The sequence below is a fragment of the Podarcis raffonei genome, chromosome Z (assembly GCF_027172205.1).
Source record: "Podarcis raffonei isolate rPodRaf1 chromosome Z, rPodRaf1.pri, whole genome shotgun sequence".
Lineage (NCBI taxonomy): Eukaryota > Metazoa > Chordata > Lepidosauria > Squamata > Lacertidae > Podarcis > Podarcis raffonei.
This window is the reverse complement of record NC_070621.1, coordinates 17,285,682-17,302,576: the sequence shown is the minus strand read 5'-3', so window position 1 is coordinate 17,302,576 and position 16,895 is coordinate 17,285,682. Positions and strand designations below refer to the sequence as shown.

The following is a 16,895-nucleotide window of genomic DNA, read 5'->3' as shown; positions in this document are numbered from 1 at the left end:
CTGCCCAGGCCCTTGCATTGGTGAGCAGCAGATGCACGGCAGTGCCCCCATCAGCATGGCAACAGCACGTCTTGCCCAATGCAGTGTTACCACAAGCAGCTGCACCCAAAGCACAGGGCACCTGAGCCCCAGGCTCCGGCGGTTTCACAAAGCTGCATTCAGATGCTATCCCTGGCGTGGTTTCAGGAGAAGGGGGATGCTGAAGACAAAACAGACACAAAATCAGGAGAGAGAGGGAGAGAGAAAGACTTTGCAAGCATGGAACTGTTGCATCATTAGCATCTTTTTTAAAATCCCTGCACCAAGCAGGATTGGAGATCTAGTTTGAAACATGGCAGCCTGATTGTCTCAGCTTTTGTTGTTTGAGAAAACAGAAGTTCCTAACACTTTTGGGGCATTTTAATTCTTTTTATTTGTAGCTGCCAGTTGAACTATTACAGATTGAGCCACCAGACTGCACACATGCATGGATCGTGTATTTCAAACCTTCCCTGCAAGTTTCTTCTTTTTTAAAGTCCCTTCATGTAGTAAGCTAGCTTATCTATTACTACTACTACTACTACTACTACTACTACTACTACTACTACTATATTTATACCCCACCATTTTCCCTGACAGGGACTCAAGGAACAGTGTGGTGTAATGGCTAGAGCAGGGTGTTGCAACATGCAGCCCAAGGGCCGCATGTGACCAACAAGGCCTTTCTTGGTGGCACTTGGCAACATTTGATGCCCCCTGCAGCCCTCACGCTGCCTTCCCCAAGGCAGATAAGCAAGGCACTGGGCTTTGGAAAGGAAGCATGTGGGCTCAGACAGGGTCCTGGAGTCTTCCTTCCTCCTTCCCAAAGCCTACTGAGCACTTTCCCAACTTTGGGAAGGTGGGAGTGCTCTGGGACCCTTCCCCAAGCTCAGTGCCTTGCTTAGTTAGTTTTGGGAAGGCAGCGTGAGGGCTGGTGAGGCTTTAAATATTGGCCTTGCTCCCCTGTGCTACCACGGGGCAATGTGCGGCCCGCAGATTGCATGTCAAAGTACTCTTGCGGCCTACTTGGTATAGGTTGGACAACCCTGGGCTAGAGAGTCAGGCCAGATTCAAGGGGGAGTTGGTACCCCAGGCACTGCTGTGGGGTTGTGATGTCTCTCCATCCCCTCATCATGCCCTCTGTTTTTCCCCTCTGCTGAGCACCTGAAAAGGCCTGCAAGGAGGCACCCCCCCACTCTTCCCCCCTTATGCCCCCCTCCATGAAAGCAGCTCTGCAAATATTTGAATTAAGGTCCCCCGGGGAGTCCCCGTCACCAAGTCACTGATTTCTCCTCCTTCATTATATCTCAGTGTAATTTACTGAGGGATGGCGTGTGCCTCTGATGGAGAGATTTCCCAGCAGGAGTCTCAGAGAGAGCTCACAAATCAAGGATGGGGGGGAGGCGCATGCGGAGGGCCATTAGAATATGAAAAGGTGAGGCAGGCTGTGGGGTGGAGAGGGTTCCCCCACCAACCCTCCCTCCATTCTTGCTCTTGTTCTCCAGGACCTAGGAGTGGAGCATTAGCAAATCATGTGCTAAGACTGTTTGTGCCTTCACACTGAGCCAACACTCTCCCAGCAAGGACCAACAGCATTGCTTTGACTGTAAAGGTGCTGCCAGTGTCTTTGGTTTCATCAGAGAAGAGCACTGTGGGTATTCTAAGGATAACAGACAGGTTGTGGCTAGGCCACAAGGTGTCACACAAGATTTTGCCCACTCCAATAATCTGTTTTATTAGGAACGTGAGATGAGGCCAGCTGGATTACTCCAGTGGCCCATCTAGTTCAGCATTCTCTTCTCATAGTGGCCAACCAGGTGCCCCAATGAGAAGCCCACAGGAAGGACCCAAACCCAAAGTTTCCAGTAACTGGTATTCAGAATTATTAATTGCTTCCATGGTGTAGGCAGAGCATAGCCCTTGTAGCTAGTAGCCATCAATAGCCCTCTCCTCCACAAATTTGTTTAATCCTTTTTTAAAACCATGCAAGTTGGTGGCCATCACTGCCTCATCTGTAGTATACATTTAAAGCAGTTTTTCTACCATTTTAAATAATTGTGGCTTCGCCCAAAGAATCCTGGGAAGTGTGGTTTGTCAAGGATGCTGAAAGTTGTTAGGGGACACCCACCCACCCCACACTTCATTCCCCTCAGAGTTTCCTGGGATTGATTGTTAAGCCGCTCTGAGAGTTGTCATTAAGTCAATGGATCTACTCTGTGTAGAATTTAGTTGGACTCAGCTCTCTCTGTTTGCTGTATAAATTAATATGGTTTGAGAGTTAGGTTTTGTGGGGTTTATGACTGGCTTTTAATTCTTCATGTCAGTTTTACCAAGAAATTTGATGATCAACAAGAACACATGGATGAGTCTTATCCCAGGATTCTTACTATATATATTTATTTTTTATTTAGAAGGTTTATTCAGGGGTCACCAACCCTGCACCCATTAAGGCATCCAATTTGTGTGCCCAGGCAGAAGGTTTTTCTTTCTTTTTTAAGCAAGTCTCTTAAACCCACCCACCCTCTCCCCCCCAAAAGAAAACTAGGAAGCAACTCAAGGGAAGTCATAGTACTACTCTATTCTGCCTTGGTCAGACTACAGTTAGAGTCCTGTGTCCAGTTCTGACAGGCTGGAACATGTGCAGAGGAGGACAACCAAGATGATAAGGGGACTGGAAATCAAGCCTTGTAAGGAATGGTTGAAGGAGATGGGTATCTTTAGCCTGGAGAAAAGAAGACCAATAGGTGATATGGCAGTCATCTTCAAATAAATGAAGGGCACATGGAAGAAGGAGCAAGCTTGTTTTCTGCCGCTCCAGAGGGCAGGACCTGAACCAATGGATTCTGATGGTAAGAGCTGTTTGACAATGGACTCCCTCAGAAGGTGGTGGGCTCTCCATTGGAGGTTTTTAAGAAGAGGTTGGATGACCACCTGTCAGGGATTCTTTAGTTGTGATTCCTGCATTGCAGGGAGTTGGACTAGATTATCTTTGGGGTCACTTCCAATTCTACAATTCAATGATGATTCAGAATGTGCCAGTATTGGTAGGATATCTAGCTTCATATAACCAATATGCTTCACTCTAATGCACGAAGGGGTTAATACCATAGAGTAAGCTGTCCTGATGGAATTTGCTAGGTCTCTGCCTCTTACCTTGGGAGGAAGGGTTACCAAACCTTTTTCTTTCACTTCTACCATGTGAGGTCTAAGCTGCATGCTCCAAGGTTACACCATGTGGCTTAAGCAAGCCATCTTTGTGCTTCTATACAAATAATTTAGAAACATTTTATCCAGGCGTGCCAAGTGGTGGGGACTGATGGGTCTTCAGCCTCCCTCCCCCATTTTTCAGGGTGGGGGCTGGGCTCTCCCCAAATCCTGTGGCCTGCTATGCCTCCTCCTCCCCGCCCAATGTCACACGGGGAGGAGGAGACCAAACGCGGAGCCCAGCTGCATGTTCTCCATTCCCCACCCAGCACACAAGCGCCAGCATCACAGCAGCAGAACACCCACATATTCCAGCTCATGTGCTAGGTGTGGACGAGACAAATCACATGACATGTAACATAACGCATCACATGATGCACCCCTGCAATGTGGGGGGCAAGTCGGCGCCCCTGATTTTATCATTTTGGAAAAACCTAAGTTATACTGCTTGACTTTTCTTGCTGCTGCATGGAAAAGCACATGACCTTTGAAGTTTAAGTAAACCATTTTAAACCAAATGTGTGGTCTCTTTCTATGCTAAGGAAGAAGGGAACTTTGTAAGCAACTTAGAAATGCATATTTTAAAGGTATAACAGCCTATATTTCTGCATTTTACTTTGCTGCATATTTTGCGATTTTAAATCTCGGCTGGGGCTCTCTCACCAAAGAGTACTTGCCCTAAAACTGGATCTAGGAATCCAGGTAACACTCCTTTTTATTTTATTTTATTTTATACATTTATTTTATTTTATACTTTTAAACCAAATACAGAACAAAAAACCAACACTATGCTCCTAAGTGACTTTTGTGAAATGAGCCGACCTGCTTCCATGTGTCACAGTTATTCGCCAATGAGCTGTGATTAATAAGTGAGTAATTTGCACATCAGGCAATAGGAATCTAGGAGTTCTAAAGTGCTTTTTTCTCTCCTCCTATTCAGTATTGCTTCTGTCTTATTTTCTAGTAGTCTTTGGAACCTCTGCAGTTTGCCCTTTTCCTCTAGCAACCAGGAGGCTTCTTTCCTGACACGGGTTTGTCTGAGATCAGGTACTCCCTAGCATTTCTGCAAATGCTACCACACGATAACTGAAGGTGGGTATTAAAGTATCCTCTCCTCAAATGGCAAGTGCAAAATGTGAAAACTGTATTTTGGCATGTTTCTAGCTGTGCAGGACATAAAGACCTGGCAACTAATAAAGAGTTCACATTCCACATGCAAGGCAGACGGCACTCTGCCAAGGAGTGACAACCCTTCCCCTATGAATGAAGTAAGATTCCAGTTCTCTTTGTTCTGAATTTAAGGCCAATTTAAACAAGAACATGGGAAGCTACTGTATACTGCAGAGTCAGACTAGCGGTCCTACATGGACTAACAGCTGATTTCTAGGGGGTTTTGAATAGGGGATATTCCCTGCCCTACCAGGAGAACCTACAGGTTGAACCTGGGACCTTCTGCATGCAGAGTAGGTATCCTACTATTGAACTAACCAAAACTTTTCCCAAGAAAGAGGAAACTGACTTATGCCCCAAGGAACATTGTAATTTTCAAGCTTCTCTGCATTGCAACAGACCAGCACAGTTGTCCACTCTGGAAATTAAAACCACAGGGCTACTTCCATGCTTTCAATGGAAACATGTAGTACGATTCATGCAACACATTGACGACTAATATACACACAAGTAATCAAGAGGCCGCTGTTCACCCCTGATGGGGCCCTTTTACTGGGGCTTGCAGGTAACACACTCCCAAGGTAGTTTTCCGGGCTTCTTCAGTGGTCTAATCTCAAAGCCTTGATATGTATCTTGATATTCAATTTCATAGGCTTAATTTCTTGGCTTAAGATCTTGATTACTTGGACTACCAGGGCGAAACAGGTGCGAAACGCCGGCACCCTGTCTACAACTTTATTAACATCCATCTACAACTTCACTAGCATCTCTCGGTATTGTGAACAACATCGAACTTATCTTTTGTTGGTATCTTCATGAACTTACCTAAAAAGCTAAAGAAAACAAAAGACTGAGTTAAGCACTTGAAAAATCCATTGGAATCAGACATTATAAGTTCATCTCAGGTTGGATAGTTCACAAGTCTCTGTGGCTTTGCATAAGTTTGTGTATTTTTCTCAGAAGATTGATAAAGAATGCATAATTATTTTGGTAATTATTGTGTGTGTATTAGTTGCCAACATCTTGCATGAATCGTACTACTTCTAACAGCAACACAGGTTGCATTTTTCTAGCATTATGGTATTTTCAATGGAAACATGGCAGGACCTATCATGGCAAATTTTTTGAGAAGGTTTGATCCCACATCAAGTCTTGGTGAAACGAATGCTGCCTGGTCTCTTCTTGGAGCGGACCAGCCTTCTCTTTAAATGTTTTGATGTCTGTAGTCAGACAAATGGGGAGCTGGTGCGAGGAAGAGAGATCGTTGCCACCTTCCTCTAAAACAAAACAGAACAGTCCTACGTGGAAAGTGGCCTTTGAGCCAGGAGAGGCTGTGCTGGGAGACCTTACCACTTCCCTGCGATGTGTCAGAGCAGAGTTCTTCAAAATTACTGACCCACCACCAGGGGAATCCGATTGCAACAATCTGTGCGGCAAGCAACCCCTCACTCATCTGCCACGGAGGCCCTGCGTGGAGAATCTCCAAGCTCCTATGAATAGAGAGCGCTGGATTCAATCTACGGTTCCCCTGGGGACGTGCCTTACAGGAGAAGTGCAGTGATGGGGAGCAGTTCAAGGGGGAGCCGCTTGTGGTAGTTTGTATCTGGGGAACAGGGAGGTGTTGTGTATCGGCTCAGACTGCTATTCTATCTGAACTGATTCCCTGACACATAAAATCATAGAATTGTAGAGTGGGAAAGGACCTCAAGGGTCATCCTGTCCAACCCTCCTGCGATGCGGGAATCATAGATAAAAAATCCATGACAGATGGCTATCCAACCTCAACTTACTTTTATTTTATTATTTATTAAATTTGTATACTGCCCTTCATCCATAGATTGTAGGATGGTTCAAAACATAAAAATGCAAGATAATAAAAAGCACAAAATACCTTAAAAGTAAGAAAAAGAACATGCAAATAGCCCCGCCAATGAAGCAGAGCCTGCCACTTTCTGAGGGAGCCCGTTCAACAGTCAAAAGGCACTTACAGTTTAGTCAGAATCTCCGTTCCTGTCATTTGAACCCATTGGTTTGGGTCCTACCCTCTGGAGCAGCAGAAAACAAGCTTGCTCCATCTTCCATGTGGGAGCCCTTCAGTTACTTGAAGATGGTTATGAAGGCACCTCTAAGCCTTCAGTGTGGTGTAGTGGAAAATAGGGACATTTCAGGATAAAATTAGAAGCCAGGACAGAGCCAGTGTGGTGTAGTGGTTAAGAGCAGTAGACTCGTAATCTGGTGAACCGGGTTCGCTTCCCCGCTCCTCCACCTGCAGCTGCTGGGTGACCTTGGGCTAGTCACACTTCTCTGAAGTCTCTCAGTCCCACCTACCTCACAAGGTGTTTGTTGTGGGGGAGGAAGGGAAAGGAGAATGTTAGGCACTTTGAGACTCCTTAGGGCAGTGATAAAGCGGGATAGCAAATCCAAACTCTTCTTCTCTTCTCTTGGCTAAACACGCCCAAATCCTTCTACCATTCCTCATAAGGCTTGGTTTCCAGACCCTTTATCATCTTGGCTGCACACATTCCAGCTTGTGAATATACTTCTCAAACTGTGATGTCAGCTTGGTATTGTTCAAACTGGCTGGCAGCAGCTCTCCAGGGTTTCAGTCCTGCCCTACTTGGGAGATGTCACTGGGGATGGAACCCTGGACCTTCATCATGCAAGACAGATGCTCTACGACTGACATTCACCCTTTCCTCTAAAACTGAAATAAGATTCTAGTCCTCATGTTTCTGAATAAAATACTGTATTAAATAGAAGCAGAGGAAGTCACATTATCCTGAGTCAGACCACTGGTCCATCTAGCTCACTATTCTCTACACTGACTGACAGTGGTTCTCTGGGGTTTCAGAGACAGAACTATGGCCCCTCCTCCAAAATAAAATAAGATTCTAGTCCTCATCGTTTCTAAATAAAAGCATGATTTAAATAAGGAGCTGTCCTTTGCTGATTCAGAGATTGGTCTATCTAGCTCAATATTGTCTACTCTGACTGGCAACAGCTCTTTGGACATTCAGACAAGGTTTTCTCCCAGACTTACATGAAGATGCCATCTGGGATTAAACATGGGACCTTCTGCATGCAAAGCAGATGTCCTACCACTGAGCTACAGCCATCTTTTCAAATGTATATCCCGCCCTTCCTCCCAAATGAGCCCAGGGCTGTTCTTTGTCACTCGTTTATCATGAGGAAAATGTGAAACCCCAAACCTCAACTTTGGAGTTCTAAATTTGTCAGAAACTGATATTTTGGTGCGGCAGCTCCTGCACTTTGGAACTCCCTGCCTGTTGACACCAGGCAAGTGCCTTCACTATACTCTTTTCAGCGCCTGTTTAGGCTAGCCTGCCCAGATGTTTAGAAAGCTGATACGAGTTTCAATGTTTTTAACCTACTGTTATTTTAACTTTTTGAAAGTATTAAATTGTTGTTTAAATTTTTTCATATTGATACTTTTATTGCTATATATTTTTTGTAAACTGCTTTAAAAAAACCCAAACGGTGTATAAATTTTATGAAATAAATAAGAAAATAAATAAATAAAATTTCCCTCAAAGAATCCTGTAGTCTGTTAAGGGTGCTGGGAATTGTAGCACTGCCGGAGTGGTAAACTACAGTTCCCAATATTCCTTTTTTGTGGGGGTGGGGTCCATGTGATTTATATGTGTTTTATGATGTGGACATCATAACAGGGAATCCTGGGTAGACCTGATGTCTACCCAGCCCTGCATTAGGTAACCTATGTTATTTCATTTTCAAATTTTCTGAATCTTGTACAGAGTACTGTACAGGTTAGAGTCCCTTCCCTCTGCCTCTTTTACTCATGCTCTTTACCAACATGCAGGAGACCAGGCATGCTTTGCTGAAACCCTATAAAAACAAAGGCAGGAAAGAGTCTGAAAGCAGCCCTGTGTGCAATAAAATCACATCAAGACCGCCTTCCTTTCCCCCTTCCAGTGTGGTATCAATGCGCACGCATGCTTTGGTAACCCAGAGGATTTAAAAAAAGAAGAAGATGCAAATGAACAGATGGAACGGAAAGATGAGGCAGAACGCCCGTGCCCTAATTCTGGAAATCATTTTAAGAAATTCTCCTAGCTGAACTGGAATCCAGAAGGAAGAAGACAGGGGGATGGAATAGATGGGAGAAATTTGCTTGTAATAATGTAAGAACCACTAGTCCATCTAGTGCAGAATCCTCTTTTCACAGTAGCCAACCAGATGCCCCAAAGGGAAATTCACTAGCAGGATTTGAGCACAAGAGCAACTCTCCGTTCCTGTGGTTTCCAGGAAAATTGTATTCAGAAGTGTTGCTGCCTCCAGCTGTGGAGGCAAAGCATAGCCATCCTGGTGAGCAGCCACTGGTAGCCTTGAACTCCCTGAATTCCCAGAAGATGCTTCTGACTGGCCACTGTGGGAACAGGATGTTGGGCTAGATGGGCCTTTGGCCTGATTCAGAAGTGCTCTTCTTGTGTTATGGAAAATCAGCATTGAGGGGGAAATGTGCCTTTTAGGCAAAAACGCCATACAAAGATGTATATATTAGGAGAAATTCACACTGAAATGCTGAAAATTTTTCACATGGGCTTAGAGAGAAATTGCAAACTGACATGGAAATGAGGAGAACAGAATTTAAGAAAGGAAAAACGAGAAGCAAAACTGGCATATTTGATGGTCCTCGCACACACTGCTACTGGACCCCCTCTTCATAACCTGCCCCGATCCTGCCTTATACTGTGCCTGATTCTTCTGACGGGCAACAAAGCTTCAGGTAAGGATAAAAATAAAAGCGGCAGTGGGGATACAGAGATAGCATGGTACCTGTTGCAAAATAAGTGGCAGCCCATCATTGCTGCCTATCTCTGCTTCATCACAGGGTGCTGTGCAGGATAACTTCCTGGTGGATCATGCCACCTGTTAATTTCTGTGCAGGGAGGAAACAGCCATTTGGATTTTCTGCCTTGAGTACCAACAGGTCTTGAACCAGCCACCTGCAGATCATTCTTCCAGATGGACTGAGCTGAAATTAACCTGGAGAGAGAAACGGGAAAATTTGGTCCGGCGGCACCTATTCTTTGAAACTCAGTGCTTGTTGACATTAGGCAGCTACACTCACTGTTGATGTTATTTATTTTACTTATGGATTTCATAAAATGTATAAGCACATAGCTTGATGGTAAAAAAAAACACAACCCACCCAAAAATCAAACCCTCAAAGCAGCTTGCAAAAAACATAAAGCAATAAAATTATGAATAAGGAAAAGGAACAACCATAATGTTTTAAATTCAAAAAGTTAAAGTAGCAAGAGACTAGAAGCAGATTAAAACTCACATCAACTTTCTAAGCACCTGGGCAGGCTTGCCTAAACAAAAATGTTCTTAGCAGGTGCTGAAAAGAGTACTGTGAAGGCACCTGCCTAATATCAATAGGCAGGGAGTTCCAAAGCATAGGTGCTGCCAAGCTGAAAGATCTTGACAAGTTTAAATCTTTTTAATGGTTGGTTTTAATTATTTCTAACTGTCTAAATTACTTTTAACCACTTTTGATAGATAATTTTAATATTTATCGTAATGTGCTTAGAGGCTTTACTACAATCAAGCAAAGGTACCGTATTTTTTGCTCTATAAGACTCACTTTTCCCCTCCTAAAAAGTAAGGGGAAATGTGTGTGCGTCTTATGGGGCGAATGCAGGCTGCGCAGCTATCCCAGAAGCCAGAACAGCAAGAGGGATCGCTGCTTTCGCTGCGCAAAGATCCCTCTTGCTGTTCTGGCTTCTGGGATTCAGAATATTTTTTTTCTTGTTTTCCTCCTCCAAAAACTAGGTGCGTCTTGTGGTCTGGTGCGTCTTATAGAGCGGAAAATACGGTAAATCATTTTTCTCTCATTGTGGCTGATCAGAAGAGCAGGACCACAAGCGGTGGCACCCCTGGCTCTCAGTCCAAAACCCAGATGCGCCCACAGGGGTCTAGCAAGTTTGGCAACCCAAGATTGGGAGAGGGAAGTTGCATGATGTTCCTGTAAAGCTGAAGCTGTCTCTGTGCTTGCACCCTTCCAAAATCTGTTCAGCTGAATGTCTGCCAGCCGTTTCATGAGGCTACAGCAAAGCAAGGAAGAGAAAAATGCGTGTATCGTTGTCCCTCTCTTTCAGAGCAGCTGAAAGGTGCTCCTCTCCTTAAACTTCCTCACCCCTGCTGGCCATTAGAAGAACTTGTAGCTAATAACTTGTGTCCGAGTTTGCTTAGTTCCTCCTCCCTCCTAAATCTCTTTTCCCTTTGTGCCTTGTCTTTTAAGATTGCATGTTTGTTCTTTCCCCTGATCTGTAAGTGGAAACCTTTGGCTGAAGAAGGGGGTGAATAATGCCCCCTTTTGGCCAATTTGACACCTCAATACAATCCCATGCATGGTTTCTTAGAAGAAAGACCAATGGGGTTTATCCCAACTAAGCATCTAGGTGATGGGTCTAGATATTTTTGGGCTCCAACTGCCATCAACCCCAGCCAGGGGTGATGAGGGCTGGAGGATCACAGATTAGCCTCCGCAGCTATTATGACTGCAGACTTCTTAAGCCTGCACTGCACATCCAGTAGGATGAGGTTATTGGTAGAGACCTAAGTGATAAGGTAGACTATACCCTTTCTAGCTGGTGGGGACGACGGCAATTTTTGATGTTCCCTCTTGGACCCAAACAAACAACAAAACTCCCTGCTAGTAGAAAGCTAGCACATGTCAGAAAGGCAGGAAGATTCTCCAATCCTGTATTCTTCAATCATTTCAAATACAGGATCCATATTCAACTGAAATGTAAGACCATAAGAAAATAATGGTTGCTGGATCAGGCCAAAGGGGGCCCATTTTGGTGGGAAACCTGCAAGCAGGACCCGAGCACAAGAGCACTCTCCCCTCTTGTAATTTCCAGCAACTAGTATTCAAAAACATTGCTGTCTCCAACCATGGAAGTAGAGCATTGACACTGCGGCTAGTAGCCCTCAGCCAATCCACTTTTAAAGCCATCCAGGCTGGGGGCCATAATTGTCTCCTGTGTGAGAGATTTCCATACTTTTTAAAATCATTGACTTCCGGGTTAGCGCCATCGGCTAATGGCGGATTCCCTCCGAGCTCCGGAGGGAATCGGCTCCGCAGGAGTTGGGTCTTGCCGCGGCGGCGATGCGGGGACCCTCAGAAATCACAGGCGGTGAAGCCTGTGAACTTGGTGACTCGGCGGGCACCATTTGCGCCCCCCCGACCCGCGAAGGAGCTTTTTAAAGGCTTCGGAACGGGGGACGGGGTGAGCGGCGCGGTGCTGAGAGTCGACTGCTTCTCCTGCGGAGTGAAGCCGCATGCCATGGTCAGAGAGCGCTGACTTCTTCTTGTGAACAATTGGACTTTAAAAGCAACAACCCGTGAGTAGTACGGAAATTGGATTTACAAAGAAAAAAATTTTTTGAATTAGGCACAATCGGGGAAGGCGCAAACAGGAAGTCCGTCTCCCCGTCTTGCAAATAATCTAAAGCAAGGATCAGCTAACTAAGGTCGAGATAATTTTTTCTTGTTTATTGGGCAAAAGACATTAATTTCACGATTTGGCAGCATAAGTAATTTTACTGGAGGATAAGAGCTAATTTTGGGAGCTGAAGTGCCGCCACCCCGGACCCGGGAGTGATCCGTGAGAGAGCCTGTTGAAGAGGTATTGAAGAGTTTGACAGCTGTCAAATTAGCTGTCAAGACTGAAAAAGAGAACTTTGTTTCTGTTGTCTCTGCTGGTTATATTTGTTACAATTTGGTTATAATTTGTTGGAAACAAGGAAGAATTGATATAAACTAACTTGACTTTTGGATTTGAACTGGAAGGAATTTTAAGTAACCAAAATCCCTCTAGAGGGAAAATACATGCTAAATTGGACAGAGTTTTTGTTCTCTTGGGAAAGTTACAAGGCCAAATTGATGTTTTGGCTACAAATGTTGCAACTCTGGATTTAACAGTAAATAAACTCATTGAATTTGATAAGGACTTGACTCAGGAAGTCCATGCAGCTGGACAAGAAGAGAAACTTGAGAACTTTGAGAGTGTGGAGAAAGAGATATATGTTGTTCCTGAGGAAAAGGAAGGAGGAGCTGTAATGCTGCAGATGACAAAGGAGAGCCAGAGGCCTGACATGATGGCTACAAAGGAAAATAAGAACTTGATGTTGAAAATCTGGTTTGAATTGGAGATTGAAGAACGGAGAGATCTCCTTATGTGGAGGTCTGAAGATCCAAGGATTACAAATCTGATTAAGGTGGAAGTTGGAGCTTTGGGGACATTTGGACTTGAAAGGAGTAAGAAACAAGATTCGGGCTCCACTTTTAAGTATGGAGGTCTGGCTGGAAGAAACATGGATCCCATTCGGCTAGAGCTTCTCCGAGATCTGGTGTTTAATATTAAGGACTATCAAAAAAACCGGCAGAGAGGAATTGAGAGAGAATTAAGAGCCTCGGACGTGAGATCTCCAGGCTGATAGTAGATTAAGACTGATGGACATTTGTTGGGGATTGAAACCGGGAAAGGGGGGGTGGAGTTTGGGGATCCAAAGGGTGCATAATTACAATCTGTTTTTGCTTTTACTCTGTTTTGCTATTCGTATGAAAATTGGGGAAGTCGTGGAAGGGAATTTGGGTCGACTTTAGAAAGTGGTTTTAAGAATGAGTATTGATATATAAATATTGATGTTTATAAGGTAAAATTGGCTTTTTTTAAAATGAACTAAATAGAAAAAGGTCAAAAATTGGGGATAAGAACTTGTTGAATTAACAATTTGAATTGGAATATAAGAAGGGGAGGTGTGAGGAGGTCAGGGAAATATGTTATAGAAAAATAAGGATTGTAAACTTTATGTGTTTTTAACTTTTTTGTTTTTTTGTTTTTTGATTTTTTAATGTATTAAAGTGGAAAGTTTCAATAAATATCTTATAAAAAAAAATCATTGCCACTCGCTTCATTCAGGCTGTATTGAGGTCCTGGCCCAGGAGTTGAAGAGTGATGTGGACCCTATCTTATTCCCTTTCCTGCTAGCTTTCTATTTGCAATGAGTTGGTGTGATTTACAGTCATTGTTGCCGACTCAGATATCTAGTATGCTGGTGTGTATTTAGTTCATGACTGGTTTTAATTTTCTGAATGTTTTAACTGTTTTTACTAAATAATTCTATTGTTTTCTTTTTATAAACTGTTTTGAGGCATTTATTTATTGAATTTATATCCCCCTCCCCTCTATGGAGCTCCAGAGACTCTCCTCCTCCTCGTTTAATCCCCACAACAACCCAGCAAAGTAGGTTAGGCTGAGAGTGAGCAAATGACCCCCACTGACCTTCGTAGCCAAGCGAGGAGATTCAAACTCCCAAGTCCTAGCCTGGTGCTCTAACCACCACACCAAACTAGGTAGCTTTCAAAAGATTATTGTTTGTTTTCTACCATCAAGCAGTATATAAATTTTGTGAAATAAATAAAAATTTAAAATGAATGTGGGGGGGGGGTTTATAAAGGTGAACCTTCCCCCAGCAAGCTCCTAGTAGTACAGTCCCTTCTAGAGCCCCAGCACAAAGGGACTCAACCACTTCTTGACCAGAAGCCAAGCAGGGCTTTTAAATCTAGTGGACTGTTCTGCAGATGAAGTCGGGGCAAGCTTTTGGAGGTGTGGGAGGCAAGCAGCTGGACTGCAATGGAGGGAGCCAAGCCTGCTCAGTTTGGTTTTCTGCGAGGGAGGGAAGAGGCAGAGAGAGGGGAACAGCCGTGTTCAGTGGAAAGGAATGTCCTCCCGGGATGGCTCGGCTGAACCTCAGCCAAGAGTCCCTGTGAAGCCAGCTCTTTTCCAAGCCTGCAACCTCAGGCTGTGTGTGTGTGTGTGTTTTAAGGAGGACAGAAAAGCACACAACTTTGTTTCTTTCTCTTTCGAAAATTTTCATGACTCTTCTGGAAATGTTCTTCCACACACCCCAATGTGGCTCACACACCCCACATGTGTGAGTTTCCAGGAGAGGGCGGGAGGGAGCAGTCCCCCCCCCAAAATAAACCATAAACCCCAGTTCCCCTCTCCTTTTTTTTAAGAGGTAAGTTTCTAGCATTTGTAGAAGCTGAGGTATGAGGCAAAATTTGCAGGCAGCAATCTCATTTGTTGTGAGGGAAATTAACCCTTTCCATAGTTTACATTTATTTATTATTTAATGTATGTGTTGTTGTATTTTATTTACAGAACGTATATCCCTTCTTTTTCTCCCAAGGCGCTCATTGTGGCATATGTGGTTATCGCCCTCATTTAATTCCCACAATCACCCTGTGTGGTAGGTTAGCATGAAAAAAGGCTGAAGGTCAGGGCCGTAGCTAGGGGGTGGTAAGGTGGGCTCCCGCCAGGGGCACAGGTGATTGGGGGTCACAAAATCAGCTAAAAATATGTCCATAAATATAAATATTCATTATTAAATGGTTATAAATAGAGGGTGAATTGAATGGGTGGAGGGGAGGGGGTTGGAGGAGAGGCAGAAAGAAGAGCTAATTTGTCCGTGGCTAGGGGGCGCAATCGGGATAGTTCTGCCAGGGGCACAAGATCACCTTATCTATGGCTCTGCCCAAGGTCTCACAAAGTGAGCTTCATGGCCTGGCGGGGGTTTGAATCCTGATAAACAGCACTCTAACCACTCCACCCCATCCCTGGAAAAATTCCTGTGGGCACCCAGATAAGCCCACTGAGTCCTCCCCAATAAATGGGTCTAAAAAAATATCACAGCTGAGGGTTCAAACCAAAGTGTGTCTAACCAAGAGGTTAGGCCTCAGACAAGGTAGGGCAAAGGGAGCATTTTCCACACCTGCAATGAACCCCCATCCCCATATTTCATATATACAGAGAGAGAAATTTTATAGGATTTACAGAAGCTGAGATATGAGGCAAAATACATAGGCCATATTCTTACTCTAATTTGTTTTATGAGAAACTAGCCTGCTCTCCTCACTTTCAGTATTTTGATTCACCCCCCTCCCCTCAAAAAAATCCCATGGAGCCAATCCAAAGGTGCTTGCAGACTAGGGGTGGTTGTGGCTATTTTTCAATACAGCAAATAGGTTGTCACAATCTTGCAAACGAGTTGTAGGATGCAGTTTTTGGGGGGTCATACAAGCTGCATAGACATCTTACCTTTAAAGCACATTCCTGCCCCCCAAAATCCTGGGGACTGCAGTTTGCACCTCAAGAGAGAGAGCTACCATTCCAGCACCCTCAACAAATTGGAGTTCCCAGCATTCGAGGAGGGGTATGCTTTGAGCATGCTTTAAAGGGAATGTACACAGTCTCAGAGTAGAACCACTGAAGTTAATGGGCATGACTAAGTTACATATGCTACTTTCATTGGGTCTGCTCTGTGAAAAACATGGTGGTTGTGCTGGTGTTCTTTCATTTGTTGGATTCCCCCATCAGGAAAGTTAACAGAGAGGAACGGGGTAAACAAAATACAGGGTGGTGAATAATTTCTGTGTATGAGAAGCACTGACCCCATAATAAGCCCCAACCTCGAAAGATCATAGGATGGTATTCAATGCTGGAGGTGACCCATTGAAGTTAATGGCCATGACTACTTTAGGCCCGTTTATTTAAATGGGTCTACTCTGAGGAAGATGTAGTTAAATGCAATCCATAGAAATGAATGGACCTTCCTCCAAAATAATACAAGGTTCCAGACCCCATGGTACAAAATAAAGGGGTGACTTAAGTAAGAAACTGCCTCATACTCGGATCCATCAGTCCACCTAGTACAATATTATTTGCACTGAGAGGCAGCAGCTCTCCAGGGTTTTGAAAGCGGGTCTCTCTCCCAGCCCTACTTGGTTGGCTGAACCTGGAACAATCTGTATGCAGATACTCTACCCACTAAGCCACGCCCCCTTCCCCAAACCCGAAGAACGTAAGAAGAACCCGCTGGATCAGGCCAGTGGCCCATCTGGTCTAGGATCCTGTTATCATAGCGGCCAATCTGATGCCTGAAGAAACTGATGCCTGCGGTTCATTTGCACTGTGAACCGCTCTGAGACCTCTAGGTATAGGGCGGTATATAAATTCAATAAATAATAACTTAAGCAGGACCTGAGCGTAACACCTCTCCCCTCTTATGGCTTACAGCAATTCGGAAAAATTGTTGCCATTAACCTTGGAGGCAGAGCCATGGTTAGTACCCATTGATAGCCCTAGTTGTTTATTTTTTTATTTAAAAACCCTGCATAAATCCCCCTCCTCCGCGGGTTCCAATCCTGACCTCTCCCTTCGCCTCCCCAGCTCCGCGAGTGTGTTTGTGTTTATTCCTGCTCTCTCCCTTGAAGTAATCCACACACCAGCTGCCTGCCTGCCTGCCTCTCTCCCCCTTCTCGTCCTCCGTCTCCTTCCACCCCCCCTCCTCCGTTTTTTCTATAACTCAAAAGCTTGTCAGCCTAGTTCCAGACTACTGGCGCCAACCTTCTCTCCGGGAAGGGGAAGAAGAGAAGCGGGAGG

The 16,895-nt window shown here is 44.5% G+C and overlaps 1 long non-coding RNA gene across 1 annotated transcript; it reads right to left on the bottom strand.

The window, feature by feature from the left end:
* Positions 1 to 2,570: 2,570 nt before the first annotated feature.
* Positions 2,571 to 15,821, bottom strand: LOC128406613 (uncharacterized). Its single transcript, XR_008328542.1, has 3 exons — positions 15,552 to 15,821; positions 9,304 to 9,420; positions 2,571 to 5,217 (listed from the first exon to the last, which is right to left on the bottom strand). It is a non-coding gene; the product is annotated as an uncharacterized LOC128406613 (long non-coding RNA).
* Between the last annotated feature and the right edge of the window lie 1,074 nt (positions 15,822 to 16,895).